The sequence below is a fragment of the Oryzias melastigma genome, linkage group LG16, assembly GCF_002922805.2.
Source record: "Oryzias melastigma strain HK-1 linkage group LG16, ASM292280v2, whole genome shotgun sequence".
Taxonomy (NCBI): Eukaryota; Metazoa; Chordata; class Actinopteri; order Beloniformes; family Adrianichthyidae; genus Oryzias; species Oryzias melastigma.
In genome coordinates this window covers 26,386,048-26,401,743 of record NC_050527.1, presented here as the reverse complement: position 1 = coordinate 26,401,743, position 15,696 = coordinate 26,386,048, and the positions used below count along the sequence as shown (strand labels likewise).

Sequence of the window (15,696 nt, the reverse complement as noted above, 5' to 3'; positions counted from 1 at the left end):
TTATCCGTCTCAGCAGCTTGTAAAGCCAAACATCCAGAAAGAGATGAGCTGAGGTATTGATCTCTGGAGGAAGAGGGGGTTGCTTCAGTCTAACAAACACAAATTGATGTCAAAAGCTCATCACTCGAGGAAAAAGACAAGTCGTGGTTTGCTCAAAGAGATCAGAAGGAGAAGACAACATTAACTCAAGTGTTTGACGAAACCAGGCATCAGCGTTCCTTCAGAGGGATTTCAGGAGTCTGTGATCCAGCATCTTTTGGAAGGAAATGCCCTCAGTTCAAAGGGGAGTTTCTGTAACTCTGTAAGTCTGAAGTGAGGTGATCCAAGACGACAGGAATTCCAGATTCTCTTCTGTCCCTGTTGGACGTTAGAGCAGGAAACCTCACAGATTCCCGTTTTAACGGCGTCTAATTGAACACTGATGTTCCTCTGACTTCCTGATGACCCGCTCCTGCATCCCGTCTGTTTAAGGACCGTCTCCAGCACTAAATCAAGACATATTAACTGAGTAAACATGCTCTTTACGGGGAACAGGCAGAGTAAACTCTGACTCTCCTGTTTATACCCAGCAGAGATGCACCATCACAACCTCACTGCTGGAAACCAGATGAAGAGCAAGCAAAACAAGCCTTAAAACACAGTAAATGATGAAGATTTAGAGGAAGACTGTAACCGTGGGACTCTTTTACAGCCACTCACAAAGAATTTCCGGCTGTTCTGGTACCGAAGAGTCGATTCTGATGGTCAAACTTCAAAGGGTCGACCTTAATGCTGCTTCACATCCTGATTCCTGATGAGGGAATTTCAACTAAAGAGTTAAATAAACCTGAACTTAAATAAATGAGAAGAACACGGAAAGCTGGAGCGGCTCCAGAACCGATTCTGCTGCTCTGTAGAATGTAACTCCAGTCACATGACGTTTCTGAAACATGAGGTGTTTCACACAAATAAACTGTGAAAATGTTCTTTACTCTCTCATAGAGAGAGATTCCTGGAGCTCCTTTCACAGGTCAACAAGTGCAACATCCAATCACTGCAGGTCAGCAGCCACATGACCCGTAGGGGCTCTGTGGGTTTCTGGGTTGTACAGGTCCATGAAGGGTCATAGAGGAGCGGCTCCATCTTAAGGGTGTCTTCAGGGTCGTACGGCCACCTCATGAGACATCATGACAATGGAACGTTCCATCGTCATGCATGTAGGAGGTGTACTGTGAAGTATATTTGAGGCTATTATGACAAAACACCTGCGTCTCACCTATATGTGCTGTACTGTATCCACCCGCAGCACGCCCATAGAAAAAATGAACATTTTCTCTCTACGGTTCACTGAGCCTCGTGCACAGCCTGTATGCACCTGTACAGGCAGCTGGGCTATGTGTAATGACTGTGCAGGTTTCTTTTTTATATTTATGTACAGTACTATTTCAACATAACCATACAAAAACATTATTTGTTTATTTAGCACAAATAAAAGAAATATCCATCCTAAAAACAAACACCAGACCTATGTGTGTATTCCATGTGATGGGTCCATGGAATTTTTAGAAAATTGTTCTCGGCTGCATTTCTACATTACTTTGGAGCCCAATATTAAAAAATATAACTAGCTTTCTTTTGAGATAGGAGTGTCAAACTGAATCATACAAGGAGCCAAAATCCAAAACACTCTTTAGGTCGCAGGCCGAAACATTTATTAAACACTCAAAAACGAAATTTTAAAAACTTTAAAACCGTAATTTTTTAACATAATTATAAACTAGATATATAGCATTACCTGCAATAATCCTGAAATTGATACCTAAAAACGTTGAAGCTGATAACTGAAAATGCTAAACCTGATAGCCAGCTAAAATATTAGCTAAATGCCAAATTAGCCTAAAAACTAAAAATAAAACTAGATTAGCCAAAACAGCTAGCATGTAGCTGAAATATTGTAGTGACAGTCGCAGCTGTCGGGTCTGCACCACAAGGAATTGTGGGTAATATTTATTTTGCCTTTCAGGTTGTAATTGGATTAAAGTTTTGGTTTTCGTTAATGTGTTTTGTTGTCTGACTGCTCAACACTTGTTGGCATTTGTTTATTTTATCCTGTTATGTTTGAATTCTTCCTGCACCTTGAGTGAGAATGAGGGAGAGGCTGATGATCCCCCCTCTTGTTGTGCCCATGTGTGTTGTCAAAATAAGAGCCAAAGTTCCTGTCAAAATAAAAGCCAAAGTTCCTGATAATTCTCTCACAGCTTCCTTTGTCGTTGATTCGCTACAATATTATCTAAACTCTAAAATTGACTAAATAATAAAAAGGCAGGAATATTTTTCCAGAATAAATCAACTTAAACCTTAAATAACTTTGAATAATTTACTCCATACAAGTTAGAAATGAGCGCACGATAACAGCGGGTCGTTAATAACAATAAAATAAAATGATCTGGAGGGCCGGATAGAATTACCCAGAGGGCCGGATTCGGCCCCTGGGCCTTGACTTTGACTCATTTGTTTTAAGATGACCAAAACTGTTTTATATCTTCAAGATATAAAATGTATAATACTTTGATAATTTTATTTAATTTTAACATCTGTAGAAGCATTGGTCATCTGATAGTTTGACTAAATAAATGTCTCTCTATGGACTCGGATGACTCTTAACCAGGCTTTTCTATTCCACTTGTCATATTGAGTGGATTTGGTGAATGGTAAAGCATAATTTCAGGGTATAAAATGAAAAGAAAGCATTGAGAAAGAGACACTGAGATGACACTTGTTACCAGGAAACGTCACGTCATGATTTCATGTTCCAGAGATTATGAATCATTCAGAAAGTAAAAGTTCCGTTGCTGGTTCACAGTGTTTATCTTTTTCTGAATGTGATGTGCTCACAGGGAAGCAAAAATGTGTTTGTCACACTGAAAGTTTTCCTTCTTTAAAGCTGAGTTTGGTCTGTACTGATCGTAAACCGTCAGAGACAGAACGTCAAAGAAAAAAAGAGTCCAGGAAATCACATTTTATGTTTTTCATATTTTAAAATCTGCAGATGTAGGAAAACATTTGACACTTCTGTTCCCATCCGTCGGCGGTTGCCATAGCAACACGAGGTGAGTCAGGATCTACATAGGACTGACTCGTCGTCATGTCGGTAGGTATGCGGTGATTATTGACATGTTTCATGTCTATTTAGACTCTTCCTGACTCTATCAGAAAAGATATTTTGGAGACATTTACACGTCTGTCTTGTTTTTTTACATATGTGACAGTGTTTAGTTTGAATCTATAGGATGCTTTAGCTCCCTGTGATGGACAGAACGGTCCACCTCACCTTCATCCAGTGACAGTTGGGTCAGCTCTGGCCTCCCCACGACCCTGTACAGGACCATGCACGCTTAAAAGATGAATGAATGAATTTTATTGGACATGTGTTCATGCTAATGAGCCATATTACCTGTTACTCTTCATAGTCCTTATTTCAAATTTGTGTTCCTGGTAAGTGTGTGAAGTCCTGATATTCACAGAGTCAAGAGCTATGTAGGAATGCTGTAGGAATGCTGAAGGAATTATAATATGAGACATAAAATCTCTGGTCCAATCATTAGTCTCTGATTTCTGTAATTTTTATTTTTTTAATTAGAAATCCTTTTTTATGTACAAAAAAAATATTGGTTCATTTTAACTGTAAAACATTATTAGCATTGCATTTAACATAATTCTATTCCTCATATAAATGTAAAAATAATATATATTGCAGGAATTGAAAAGGAATTCACTTGAAGCACGTTTATTTTTAAATCACAATTCATACCCAGGGCTATTAAAAGTACTGTAAAAATATGCAAAAATTACAAAAAGAAATATAAATAAATTGATAAAACAAAGAAAAATCATTAAAATCAATAAGATTAAAAGTCAGAAATGTAAAATAAAAATTAAAAATGTACAAATTCAGTTGTTCCCTTTATAAAAGGCATTACTAAATAAGACAAATGTCAGCGCATATTTAAACTTTATTATTATTATTATTATTATTATGAAACATGGGATTATTTTTTTAAGATCTTCAAAAACAAACCTCTACTATGTAAAACGGATCAAATTGTGATTTCGGTCACTGTGGTGCTTTACTAAAGACGGACACTAGAGGGCGCACATCAGCGGTGGGACTACTGGGTCAGACAAATAGACAAAGAAAGAAGAAACCGTGGAGCGGTCAAGAAGATAGCATCCGACGTTGAATGGATGCCTTTTTCCTCTACCGTAAGGTTGGTAAATGCGCATTTAAGTAATAAAATTCAATTTAAATAATATATTTAAGTATGTATTATTGTATTTTATACACATAAAACGACGAATAAAATAGTTTCAAATCAAAGTATTGTTGATAAATGACTATCGATTTTGCTAGTTTTGTTGCTAATGCTAACGGCCCGAGACATAAGAAAGTGTAAGAAAAAATAATAAAACGGATTCAGGGCTTTTTTAAAAAAAAGTTATTTCATTTTATTGCAATTTACTTTATTTTTTATGTTTTTATACTTTATTAATTAGTTTAGTTTTTTGAATAGGAAGAATATTTACTTCTTTTTGGGAGAAAAAAAGAGTAATTGCATGTACATTTAACTGATTTATTAATCTTTATTGTACAGAGTTCAAGAAATAAAAACATATATATTTAAATGCTTTCATAAATAGATAAATATCAACACGAATGTACTGTACCAGGATGAATATAAAAGGCCTTTTCACTGTCTGGCTCTTTTTAAAATATGTAACAAAAGATTCAAATCTTCAGTATTTTTTGCATTTAACTTTTTTTTTCTTCTATTTTTCTAATCTTTTCTTCTCATAATATTAATATTTAAATGTCAGTGACTTTGTATATTTTTTCTGACTTTTTCCCACATACAAGTGCTTTTTAAAAAAATATTTGACTAATCTAATTGTTTGCATTTCAGTGTTTTGCTAACATAGGAAGTTAGAAGTAAAGTTATACATATTGTGGTTGTGTTTATTTCTTGATATTTGAAGAACATGATGTACTAAAGTAATCCCCAAATGAGATCAGGTGAGGTTATACCTGACACAGAAAAGGGATGGCGTTGCATTATGCATTTAGGACTCATGTTGTGATTCTGCCAGCAACTCAGCGTGTGTCCTCCTTTGTTTTCTGTAGCATCACACACCGAAAGGACAGAAGATCAGCCAGCCATTAAACTCGTCCAAACTTCCAAACACTTGGACCAAATTGGATCTGATTGCATCGGCGTCTGAGAAAAGAGCTGTAAGTTTCCCACTAAAACCTTTTTAAACAAGTCTGGCATCAGCTCTGAGTGTGTAATGATGTCTGTGAGAAGGATTGTGAAGAAGAGGGCAGTGACAAAGAGCACTTCCAGCATTTGTGTGTTTCTATAAGGGATGTAAAAGGGAGCTATCCTAAACTCTGACCTGCTCGGATGGTCGGTTTCTGTCTGCATGTTTCTCTCCCAGAGGTCTATTTATCTTTATGCCTCCTGGAAGAAAAGTCTTCAGTAAATCTGTCTTTTATGCGTTATATTCTTACCATTATATATTGGAGTAATTTGCTCTTAAACACATTACAATACCCATGTCATATTATAAATTAATAGAAGGCAGTGTTGAAGACACTACAAGAGCACAGTAGGTCAGAAGGTGTTATGTTGCTTCTAAATGAATTTTGGATGCAGATTCGGTTTCAGGAATTGAGCAGCCCATTATTCACACTGTGAAAACGGCTTTGCAGAACAAAACCCGGAGGATATTTTTGTAACAACAAGCACAAATCCAGAGTATAAAAGATCAATTTTCCCTTCGCAGTACTTCTTCATTCTTTTTTTTCGAGCACTGAATGTTCAGACGTGATTAAGCTTCTGGCGGCCGACGCGAGCATTCATATATTCGCTCCTGGTGCCTATAGTGCCTTTATGATCTGCTCCTAAACTCTCTTGGCTGGTCAACAAAGAGAGCCTTTGTAACCCCACTGAAAATATGTTTGCTGTATTTTCCAGCTGAGAGAAGAGAAGCAGCTGAAAATGAATGCCAGAGTCTGGCCTGTGCACCACGTTTGTTTCCCTCCAGAAAAGCCTTATTTTCTGCTTTTTTATTTATCCACAGTGACTAAGAGAATCCTCTCTTTTGTTGTCAATAGTATGCTCATATTGATTCATTTAGGACTTTGTAATTATTGGGTTATTTGAGGTGGAGTTGTTGATTTTTGAGGAAAAGGTCTTTCTATGGATACAGTTTGTGTAGCTGCATTTCTTTGCATAGATTTATGTTCAGAAAATTAATTAAAGTCTCCCTCCAATCATTTTTTGATCTATTATCAAAGCGTTTCCAGTGGTCTTTTAATTACCATTATGCTGTTTTTAGGCAAAAAAAACTGCTGTTTTCTTGGCAAGAGTTTATTAGAAATTCACCTCTTAATCTGCGTTCACCATGAATCCAATTTGTGCATCAAATTCACGGCAGGTTGTTTGAAAGAGTTCTACAAAACCATCAGTAATCAAATGTCCATGTCTTGATTCATGAGATCATTCAGAGACTCTCCCAGTACGGTGAACGTTTCGCGCTGCAGGACCTCAGATTGTGTCTGTGCACTGACTCAACATTGAAACTGGACGCCCCTTATGCGGTAATCACGTTTGACTTTAACGTAGCTTTAAGCTACATTCACACCGGGCATGTGTTGCTTGTTCGAGAACACGCTATCATGCATGTGGATCCAGCACGAACAAGCAGAGAAGGGATTCCTTCTTCTGTTGTTTTTTTTATTTTTGTAATTGTTTACTATTGATTGAAATCCTTAAAGCAAATCCTGCAAATCTAGCTCCAGGATTTTTTTTCACAGCTCTATTCTGAGATATGACAGACTTGGTATCATAAAATTATGTGTTATGAACAGGACTGTACCCGCTTGTCACCACCAAATCTGCATCCACGATTGGTCGAAGCTCAGCGTGTTGTGCAATTTAGTGGTCAAAAGTTCAACCCTGTTTCCAAAATCACCTCAGAGGAGATTTTGGAAACAGAGGCTTCAGATCAACATGAAACATGTATTTTTAAGACATTTACGTTTTAGGATTTTGGTCGAAAATTTCATAATAATTATTAAAACACTACTGGGAACGTTTTTTTTTAAAAATAAAAACAGTTGTCATTGGGGGACTTTAAAAACTTGCGTAGAGACACATGAATATAAGAGGTTTGGAAGCAGAAGCCTGAAACAATGGTTTGCATGTATTTACATAGACTTTGATTGGACACAGCCACTTGATTGCGTGCCATTGTGCCATGAATGTACCTTGAGTTGTGGGTAAGACTGTTGGCTTGGATCAAGCCCGCCTCTTCTTTGAGTTTAAAAAAATGACAGCAACATTTTGCCAGTGTCTTTTTCTACCATTGCTTACTGCTTTTTGGAATTGGGTTTTATGCTTGGACATCACTTTTCTCACATTACTGTCTATGAAGCGAGTTAAATGCATTTACCCCACCTATATTCACGCTTCACTGGGAACTCTACTTGTATATTCTTTTATACTTACTCCCACAAGGCCTCTATCATAAATTAAACACAATGTATAACTCAATAAAAGACATAAACCCAAGGTTATTTACTGAGAGCCTCCAAAGAGTTTCATCTACGCCCGTAATGCACAGAAAGAATGTGCGCCTTGTCACAGGATGACACCCAAAGCTCAATAAATCCCGCCGCTGCCACTGCACCACAAGATTAATGGAAACCCCCTCCATCAGAGCGGCCTGCTCTCCAAACCCTGCTGGGCCACCAGCAGCTGCTATCAAGGTTACACAGAGCACTGCACTTTGTGATGGATCAGCATGCTTTATTTTCCATCATTAGATCCCTGAACTCCTGTAAGCGGAGCAGAAGATGGCCCAATCTACAAAGACCAGGTCTGAGGAATTACAGGTCTGTAGACGGAGCGCAGAGCTGGCTGCCCCACAACAATTACAAAGAAAGAAAAAAATATGTTTTTAATCCAGCTCCAGTTTAACTAGTATCATGCCAAGTGTTTTACTAATATAATAAATAATTTATTCGTGTCACACGTCCCCTTGGTACCAGACCAAGAAGCGGCTAAACTTCCACTCTTATTTATTTAATGTCTGTCTTTCCAGCCTTCCATTTGATCAAGAACGACTGTAAAAATGTAAAAACCTCGGGGGCTGCCATAAATCTGCCCCCTTATTTTCATTCATTTGTTTTTCATTTTTCGGTCACACAGAATATCGCAGTCACAGCTTGGAGTTTGTGCTGCGCTGGGAGCTGGAATTATCATATTGTCTTGTTAACTTTCAGCAGACAGAGCCAACAAAGCCAAATCCCCGAAAGGCCAAATCTGAACTCATGGAAACGAAAACACACAGAACTTTGAATAAAGTGACAAAAGGAAAATGCTAATGTGACATCATGAGTTACTGAAACTTCCTCACAGGCTTTGGGGTCTATTTTTATGGAAGGTTTTCCTTTTTACTGTCACTGAGGGAAGATTTCTGCCTGACCAACGTCCCCACTACAACAAACCTGTTTTTATCTAGATTATACTGAACATTTGTCTTTTAAAAAAAAAAATATATTAAACATGCATAGATATTATTGTTTGTTACTTTACTTCTTTATTTAGGATAATATTTTAAATGTAGGATTTTAGCTGGAATATAAAAAATTACATCTGCAGATCTGCTGTGTTAAAATTTCTGAATAATTCACTACTTTAAGTTGACATTTACAAAACTACTGAATAGTACATTTAGTGCTTCTAGTAGTATGTCTACACATTTACATCATTACATCAAATGTAATGTATTTTATACCTGGCTTAAAGTGACACATTCCTCCATACATGTCAAATATTTCCTAATATGGTTGTGATCCAATCGCTATCTTCAGTTGGAATTGGAATAGTGCATTTATATTAAAACCTGTTTTCTCATGAGGAATTCTTACCATATAACTGTTTTTAGTTACTTTATTACATTCATGTTTTCTCATTTCGCTGACTCTTTTCAATGAAATAGAACTTACAAACAGGGTGCTAGTGAATACTGAGCCAAAGGCAACAAATTTGGTAGTCAGGGGTTGTCAGAAAAATGTCTGAAGCCTTAGTCACATGCATCCGTCCAGAGGGGTGACCTGTACGGGTGCTGCAGGTGTTTGGGTTGTCCTGGACCGTAGAGGATCATAGAGAGGAGCGTCTACATCTTAAAATCCCACTATCACAAAATTGTTCCCAGTGATCTTTGTAATTATAATTATGAAATTTGTTCCCAAATCAAAAAACCTTTGTATTTTTAAAACATTTTATGCACAGCAGCAGTAGCTCATTAGAAATACAGTTCTGGGTTGTGGGCGGGACTGTTGCTGCAGAGCAACCAGCCGCCTCCCCGTTGTTGAGAGCTCTGTTTGTGTGCTCACACGCGAGCTTATAGCCTCAAGCTAACATTAGCGGTTACATCCAGTTGTACAATTTTGAGCTAGAATCCCAATTCGCTATAGCACAAGTTTTGAATACTCATCACGTCTTGCACAACTAAGCATGAGCAGGCCAGGGAGAGGAGACTATGGTCATTTAATCATTTTAAACACATTATTTAAACTTCACCCTTATGTGTTGTATAAGTGTTCACTACATCCTTGTGTTTACGGCATACCTGTAGAAAAAATTGTGCATGATCCTTTTCTCTCTACAAACTCACTATTCGTGTGGGCTGTTTTTGACCATTTTCTCCCCCAGACAGCCCGTATTTACTCAAAAGGTCAGTCAGGACTAAGTCTGTGTTTTTCAACCAGTGGGTCAAGATACACAAATGTGCTATAGGAAATTATTCAACTTTGCCTAATGGATCTAAAGCCATTTATCAATATGGTCTCAAAATTAATAGGCTGAAACCATTTTGACTTGTGTTCGTTTGATTCTTATTCGATACGCACATAAGAATGACTGAATTTTGTTAATACAGTTGACAGACTTCCTTTTTTTCTTACATTTTTGGTTGCTATTGTGCTTTTGGATTTTTATCAAGGTAAAAGTGTTTCTTTGCTTAAAAAGTTGAAAAATAGAGATGGAAGTCTCCAGGATTGACAAAAACTAAGCAAGATTTTTTTAAGTCAGTAGGGATAGTGGTCAGTTTATGGTGTTTTATTTTATATATAATGAATGTACAGAGTTCTTCATCCGACTGTTCTGTGATCACAAACCGAAGAGTTTAGCTTCAGGGCTTTTGGGACCACCAACCTGCACTGTTGGCAGTGATCAGGGAGGCTTTAGACCTGGTGAGGGCACTGAGGTGGGTCTCTTCAGTCAACACTCTCAAAGTGAGTGTCCGACCTTTGAAATATTGTTCCATCACTGAAGAACAGTAAATCTGTAAAGCTAGTCCTCCTAAAGTAAGCAGAGCTTCCAGCACACCGCTCAGTAAAGTCATAAAGAGCTGGCCTCTAAAATGCTATCCAGCCCAGTGAGTCATAACTTGCTCCTCAAAGTGAAGCTTAAACTTGCAGCTTGTTGTCTGACTTGGCTGTGACTGTGAGTGACAGACTCAGAACTGCTTTGGGGGCGAGCAATATGACTGAAAAATGATTTAGCAGTTCTGTGGTGTGAGTGAAGAGGAAGCAAAGGGGAAAAACAAACAACAAATACAAAAATAAAGCTACTTCCTACAGGGAGAAGTAAAAACTCTGAGGACCTTTGGCGAAATTTAAAGCTGTGGTTATATTTAATGCATCTGACTAAAGTATTGATGGATGGAAATGTTCTCAGCGTAGGTTTTAGATCCAAAGTTTTATTAAATAAGGAAGAAGCTTTCAAGTTTAGGACATCCTGAGTTCCAAACATGAGAAGTTAGTTCGGGTCCTCTGGGATTGGTTTAGGCCAAACCGGCTTTTAGCCGCTCCTTTCTGCTGTCAGGTAGAGACAGAGATATCGCCAATTCACTGCGCAGGTGAGGAAAAAGCTGTAAAGAAATATGAGGCAATGACAGTGTTTTAATATCGAAAACAGATTTGTCTTAAAGGGATTTGTAAGTGCAGAGTTGGGGATTTTGAACGTTCTGACCCATGCTGAATATTTTGGACAGAGCAAACGATAAGCGACAAGCAGGGAATAGTATCGAAGCTCAAATGGAAACACTTGTCCTCTCATTACCTGTTGCATCCTCCTGTTGCTTTCTGACAATTTATCAACTGTCATGAGACAAATACTCCCTGAAAGTGCAGACGAAGAGCAGAGAACATCTCATTTACTGCTTTTCCGTGTAGTTTTGTTGCAACGTGTGGTTCCCTTCAGAGAAACATTAATGCTTGTGAATCATGTAGAGTGCCTAATGTGGTGGTGGTGGTGTATAGTTGGAAATAGACCTTTATTTATGCTTAAAAAAACATCTTTTGGACCAAATAGAGGCTTCTTAACTTGGAAGATTCAGATAATATTGTGTGTTTGGAGCAGTGGGCAGAAGTCCAATAAAGGCGTGGGACAGGAATGAAATGAAGGAGCCAGAAAATCATAATAAGTACAATTAAATAGGATGCATTCACAGCTTTGGTCTCAGTGTGTAGTTATAGATGACCGTGTTGGTGTAGAAGTGACGGAAAGGAATGTTTTATCGTGGCTCTAACATATGAAGGAATGTTTTCAAGCTCTTATTCTCCACCACAGAATACCATCTCAAGTCCTTCACTATTAAAGCTCTAATTGACTTTGTTTTTCGACTAGCCTTTTCTGATGACGGTTGAAGTTTCTTTAGAATATCCGATTTGATTTTTAATCACTGGAAGTGCTCGCAGCAGAACTTGTTAAAGCCACCAGAACGGTTTCCACCCTCTTCCTCCTCCTGTGGATGGAACCACACGATGTGATTTTGCAATTTTGTTGTGTTCCCTCCATATTTAATTTTGGACTGACAGAATGTGAGGATTGTGGACTTTGGTTTGGTTTTTGTCAGTTATAATATGGGTTTTGGTCATGTTCTATTTTCAATTGTCCCTCAGTCACATCAGTTTCAGGTTTGCCAAGATTCACAGCTGTCTTCATTTCACTTAATTACCTTCAGTCTATTTAAGTGTCCGGCTTTGAGTTCTTCCTCGTCGGGTCATCTGTTCTGTTCTGTCACTGTGTCGGTTCTCCATGGGTTCTTGTCATGTTTCAGTTTATTTATTATTTTTTTAAGTTTCTGTCAGCAAAACCTGGTCTACTGTGTTTGGATCCTCCAGCACCTATTCCTGACAGAGAACTTACACACATCACATGACTTTTAACTCCTATGCTCTCTTATTGGGTCCAGATGACCCCACTCTTATATTCTTACGATGTGTGATCCCTCCCATGGCAAAGGTGGACAAGATTTTGGTTTTGTGATGGACACCAGTGAAGATAAAAATCCTTAAAAAAAAGTTCTGTGGGTTGTCTTGTGGGGTCCAGATGACCCAGCCTTTAATGTAAACATGCCTAGGTTAGCACCAGGGTTAGACAAAGCAAATTGTCCGGCGACACTGAAGTCGGGCTGGTCGTATGATGCAATTTGCAAGGTCAGCCATGCTAGTGTGTTCTTCACAAAATGTCTGCTTGTTGCTTTTACTTTAAATTATATTCATTATTTAATTGATGATTCATTGCCTTTTAAGCTGCATGTCGATTCTCTTGTGAAAAAGCTGCGCCTTAAACTGAGTTTCTACTTCAGGAACAAGCTCTGTTTTTCTTTTCATGCAAAAAAAAGACTTGTTACTGCAACATTTCTTCCTGTCTTAGATTATGGGATGTTTTATACACGCATGCCCCAGTTAAAACTTTGCACTCATTGGATTTGGTCTTTCATGCCTTTTTACGTTTTATAACAAATTGTGGCGCTCGAACTCATCACTGTGAATTGTATTCTCGAGTTGGTTGGCCTGCTTTAGCTGTTCGTAGGATTACACACTGGCACAAATTTATATACAAGGGACTCCTTGGATTTCCTCCATCATATTTGAATGTGGCTCTGCAGCGTAGATCAGATGGACCTTATGCTCTCCGGTCTCAGGGCGTGTACTTGCTGTCTGTCCTGAGTGACAGAAAAAGGAATGATGGCTTATCAATACAGGGCACCTACAGACTGGAACTTTCTCCAAAAAACAATCCAGCTTTCAAAGCTCACAACTTTGCCTCAGTTTGATGTTATTATGAAGGACCTGGAAACAAAATCACTAATTTGTAACTGTTTTTGATTAATTACTGTGTTTTAGTATGTTTTATTTCATCATATTTATTTATTTTTAGCGTATTCTAATTCTATGACCTGTTTGGGTGTGTGTAATTTTGGCCTCTTGACCAGGACTCCCTTGAATAAGAGATCAACGGATCTCAATGGGATTTTTTTTTAATAATTTTTTTTTTTAAATAATGGTTAAATAAAAAAAATTAAAAAAATAAAAATTCATTTTTTCATTATCTAATGTTTAAAATTCATAAAACGATTTAGAATAGTTTATGGATCCTAATCGATTTGTCGAATAATCAATTTTTAGCCCCACACCCAGCCAGCAAGGCCAAGTGGACCCCATATAGTTTAAAAGTTGGCAGAAAATGTGGGCCCCAATAGGATTTGGTCGCAGTTTCTTTGGTGGCCCCTCCTGTGTTTGCCCAGGGACCGGCAGCCTGGGCGGCGACCCTGCTAGCTCTGCTAAAAAACTTGAACTACACTGTCCACCGCGCCCACTGAGTGGCACATAGATGGGGCCTGCCCTGAAACTGTGGACAAACTCAAATGGAGTCCACATTTTCTGCCCACTTTTAACCACATGGAGCCCACTTAGCCTTGTTGGCTGGGACCCTCATCCATTTGTAGATGCCTAGATCCATAAACTTTGTTTGTCTTTATCTTCCTCATTTGAGCTCTGGCTCGAAGCTGTACAGCTGGATAGCTCCAAAAGTGCTCGCCATTTTTGTTGCACCGCTAATGTTGAGTTGAGATTGTGAGAGGCTGTAAGCTAGCAGGAGAGAGTGTAAAGAGACTTCTCTGCATCGAGAAGGGGGCGGGGTTGCTCTGTGATCCCGCCCACAACTCAGGTGAATTTTAATGAACTCCTGCCACTCTGCAAAAACTGTTTACTGAAAAAAAGCAAAAGTTTTATGATTTTGTCTAAAAACTCCATAAAAATAATTAAGAAATGACTGGGAGTGCTTTTAAAGTTGTTCAAAAGATGGTCGGAGGGGGACTTTAAAAAAAATGACTGAAAGTTTTACCTTGTGACTGTGTGCTATTATTTTTCACAAAGATAGATGAGCACTAAAAAGAGTATAAACATAACAACTGCCAGAAAGAAGTTTTTGCTAAAGTCAAGGTGAGATTTAAAAAGTCAAGAAGATCTTTATTTTTTTTCTTGGGATCTGCAGCAAAAGCAACAGCAGGAAACCCTGTTCTTCTCGTCTCCTGTAAGGTGATGAACGCAGCACTTTTACCGGAGCCTTATCTGCAGCAACAGTAACACACAGCCCCGGCTCCTCTGCTCTATCTCTCAACATATAACCTGAGAAATGTGACAGCGCTGGTAGACCTGACTGAGTTTCAGCCTTTATCACACTCGCCATAGATAATGTTTTAACTCAGCCGGGGCTTTCGGGTTCATTCCTGTTTCATCTGAGCAACGTGTCACCAAAAGACGAATATATGAGCTCCCGGTGAATCCTGCAAAGACAGAAAAGTCGTAAAGATAGTTGCAGCATTCCCTCTCAGCCCTCGTCTCACAAACAAGAACTGACGGCGCTCAGGCTTATTTATTTATCGGACAAGAGAAAGTGAAAACACATCCTTTTGCATACAGATTGCAAAGTCACTCACCAAAGAGCCACATCTGTGATAATCTAAATCAAAATGTAGCGATGCAGTCAATGCATTTCAAGCTTGGTTTATTTTCACGTCACGACAGTCCTATACTGAAAAATGCTTTCAGCTTAAACTGATTTTAGATTCTTTTCTCTGGTTAGGGAAACAGCTATCAGACAGAAAAGCGAAAAAAAAAAGAAAGAAACAAGAAAAAAGATCAGGTCTGTTTCACTTTATGATAAATTGCCACTTTATTAGACACATTCTGTTCTGGGAGCTTCATCACATTTACTGATATGTGAAACACAATCCCTGTGAATATCTATCCGAGTTTGCTTCATCAGTTTGTTTATCTGGAGATGTCAGCGTGGCGCAGCAGCTCCTGCCGGCTCCTTTATTTACTCACTTCCACTGTTTACCAGCACAGCCACCAGCCTGCTTTTGGCTGCTCATTGAGCTGCTCTGATGGAGAACGTATGAGCAGCAGATTTTCCCCGTCAGGGCAGGAAGCAGTGACTCTTCAATCCCAAGTCTGATCTCCAAACTCTGCAGATGGCTTTCTGGTTCTTTGAGGCATGGATTACACTTAGTTGAAAAATAGTGGAGGACTTCTTTTTTTTTTTTTTTTTTAGCTTAGCATGCATTTTTGAAAGCTGACTCCCTCAGGAGTTGTTTTCCTCTTTGGGCAAAAACCTCAGGCTATGACTCCAACTATTTAAAGCATGTTACACTTAAAGTAACATCTGCAGATGGTTCACTGAATCATAGATATATTATATAAAGCGATAATGCTTTACTTGGTTTAAGTCAAATGTCTGTAGCTGTTCACGTTTCTGTCAGAAACTGAAGCCAGGGATGCTTTGGCCTCTCTGATTG

The 15,696-nt window shown here is 38.4% G+C and overlaps 1 long non-coding RNA gene across 6 annotated transcripts in view; it reads left to right on the top strand.

Annotated features, from left to right (window-relative positions):
* Window positions 1-3,184: 3,184 nt before the first annotated feature.
* Window positions 3,185-15,696, top strand: part of LOC118599870 — a 96,406-nt gene continuing 83,894 nt past the window's right edge. Inside the window, exons 1-4 of one of the 6 annotated variants that reach the window (XR_004949408.1) lie at window positions 3,185-4,247; window positions 5,159-5,266; window positions 7,865-7,933; window positions 8,324-8,713. This is a non-coding gene — a long non-coding RNA (uncharacterized LOC118599870). Of the gene's footprint in view, window positions 4,248-5,158; window positions 5,267-7,864; window positions 7,934-8,323; window positions 8,714-15,696 lie in introns of those variants that run through there. The other 5 variants (XR_004949409.1, XR_004949407.1, XR_004949406.1 and 2 more) reach the window with 5 other exon arrangements.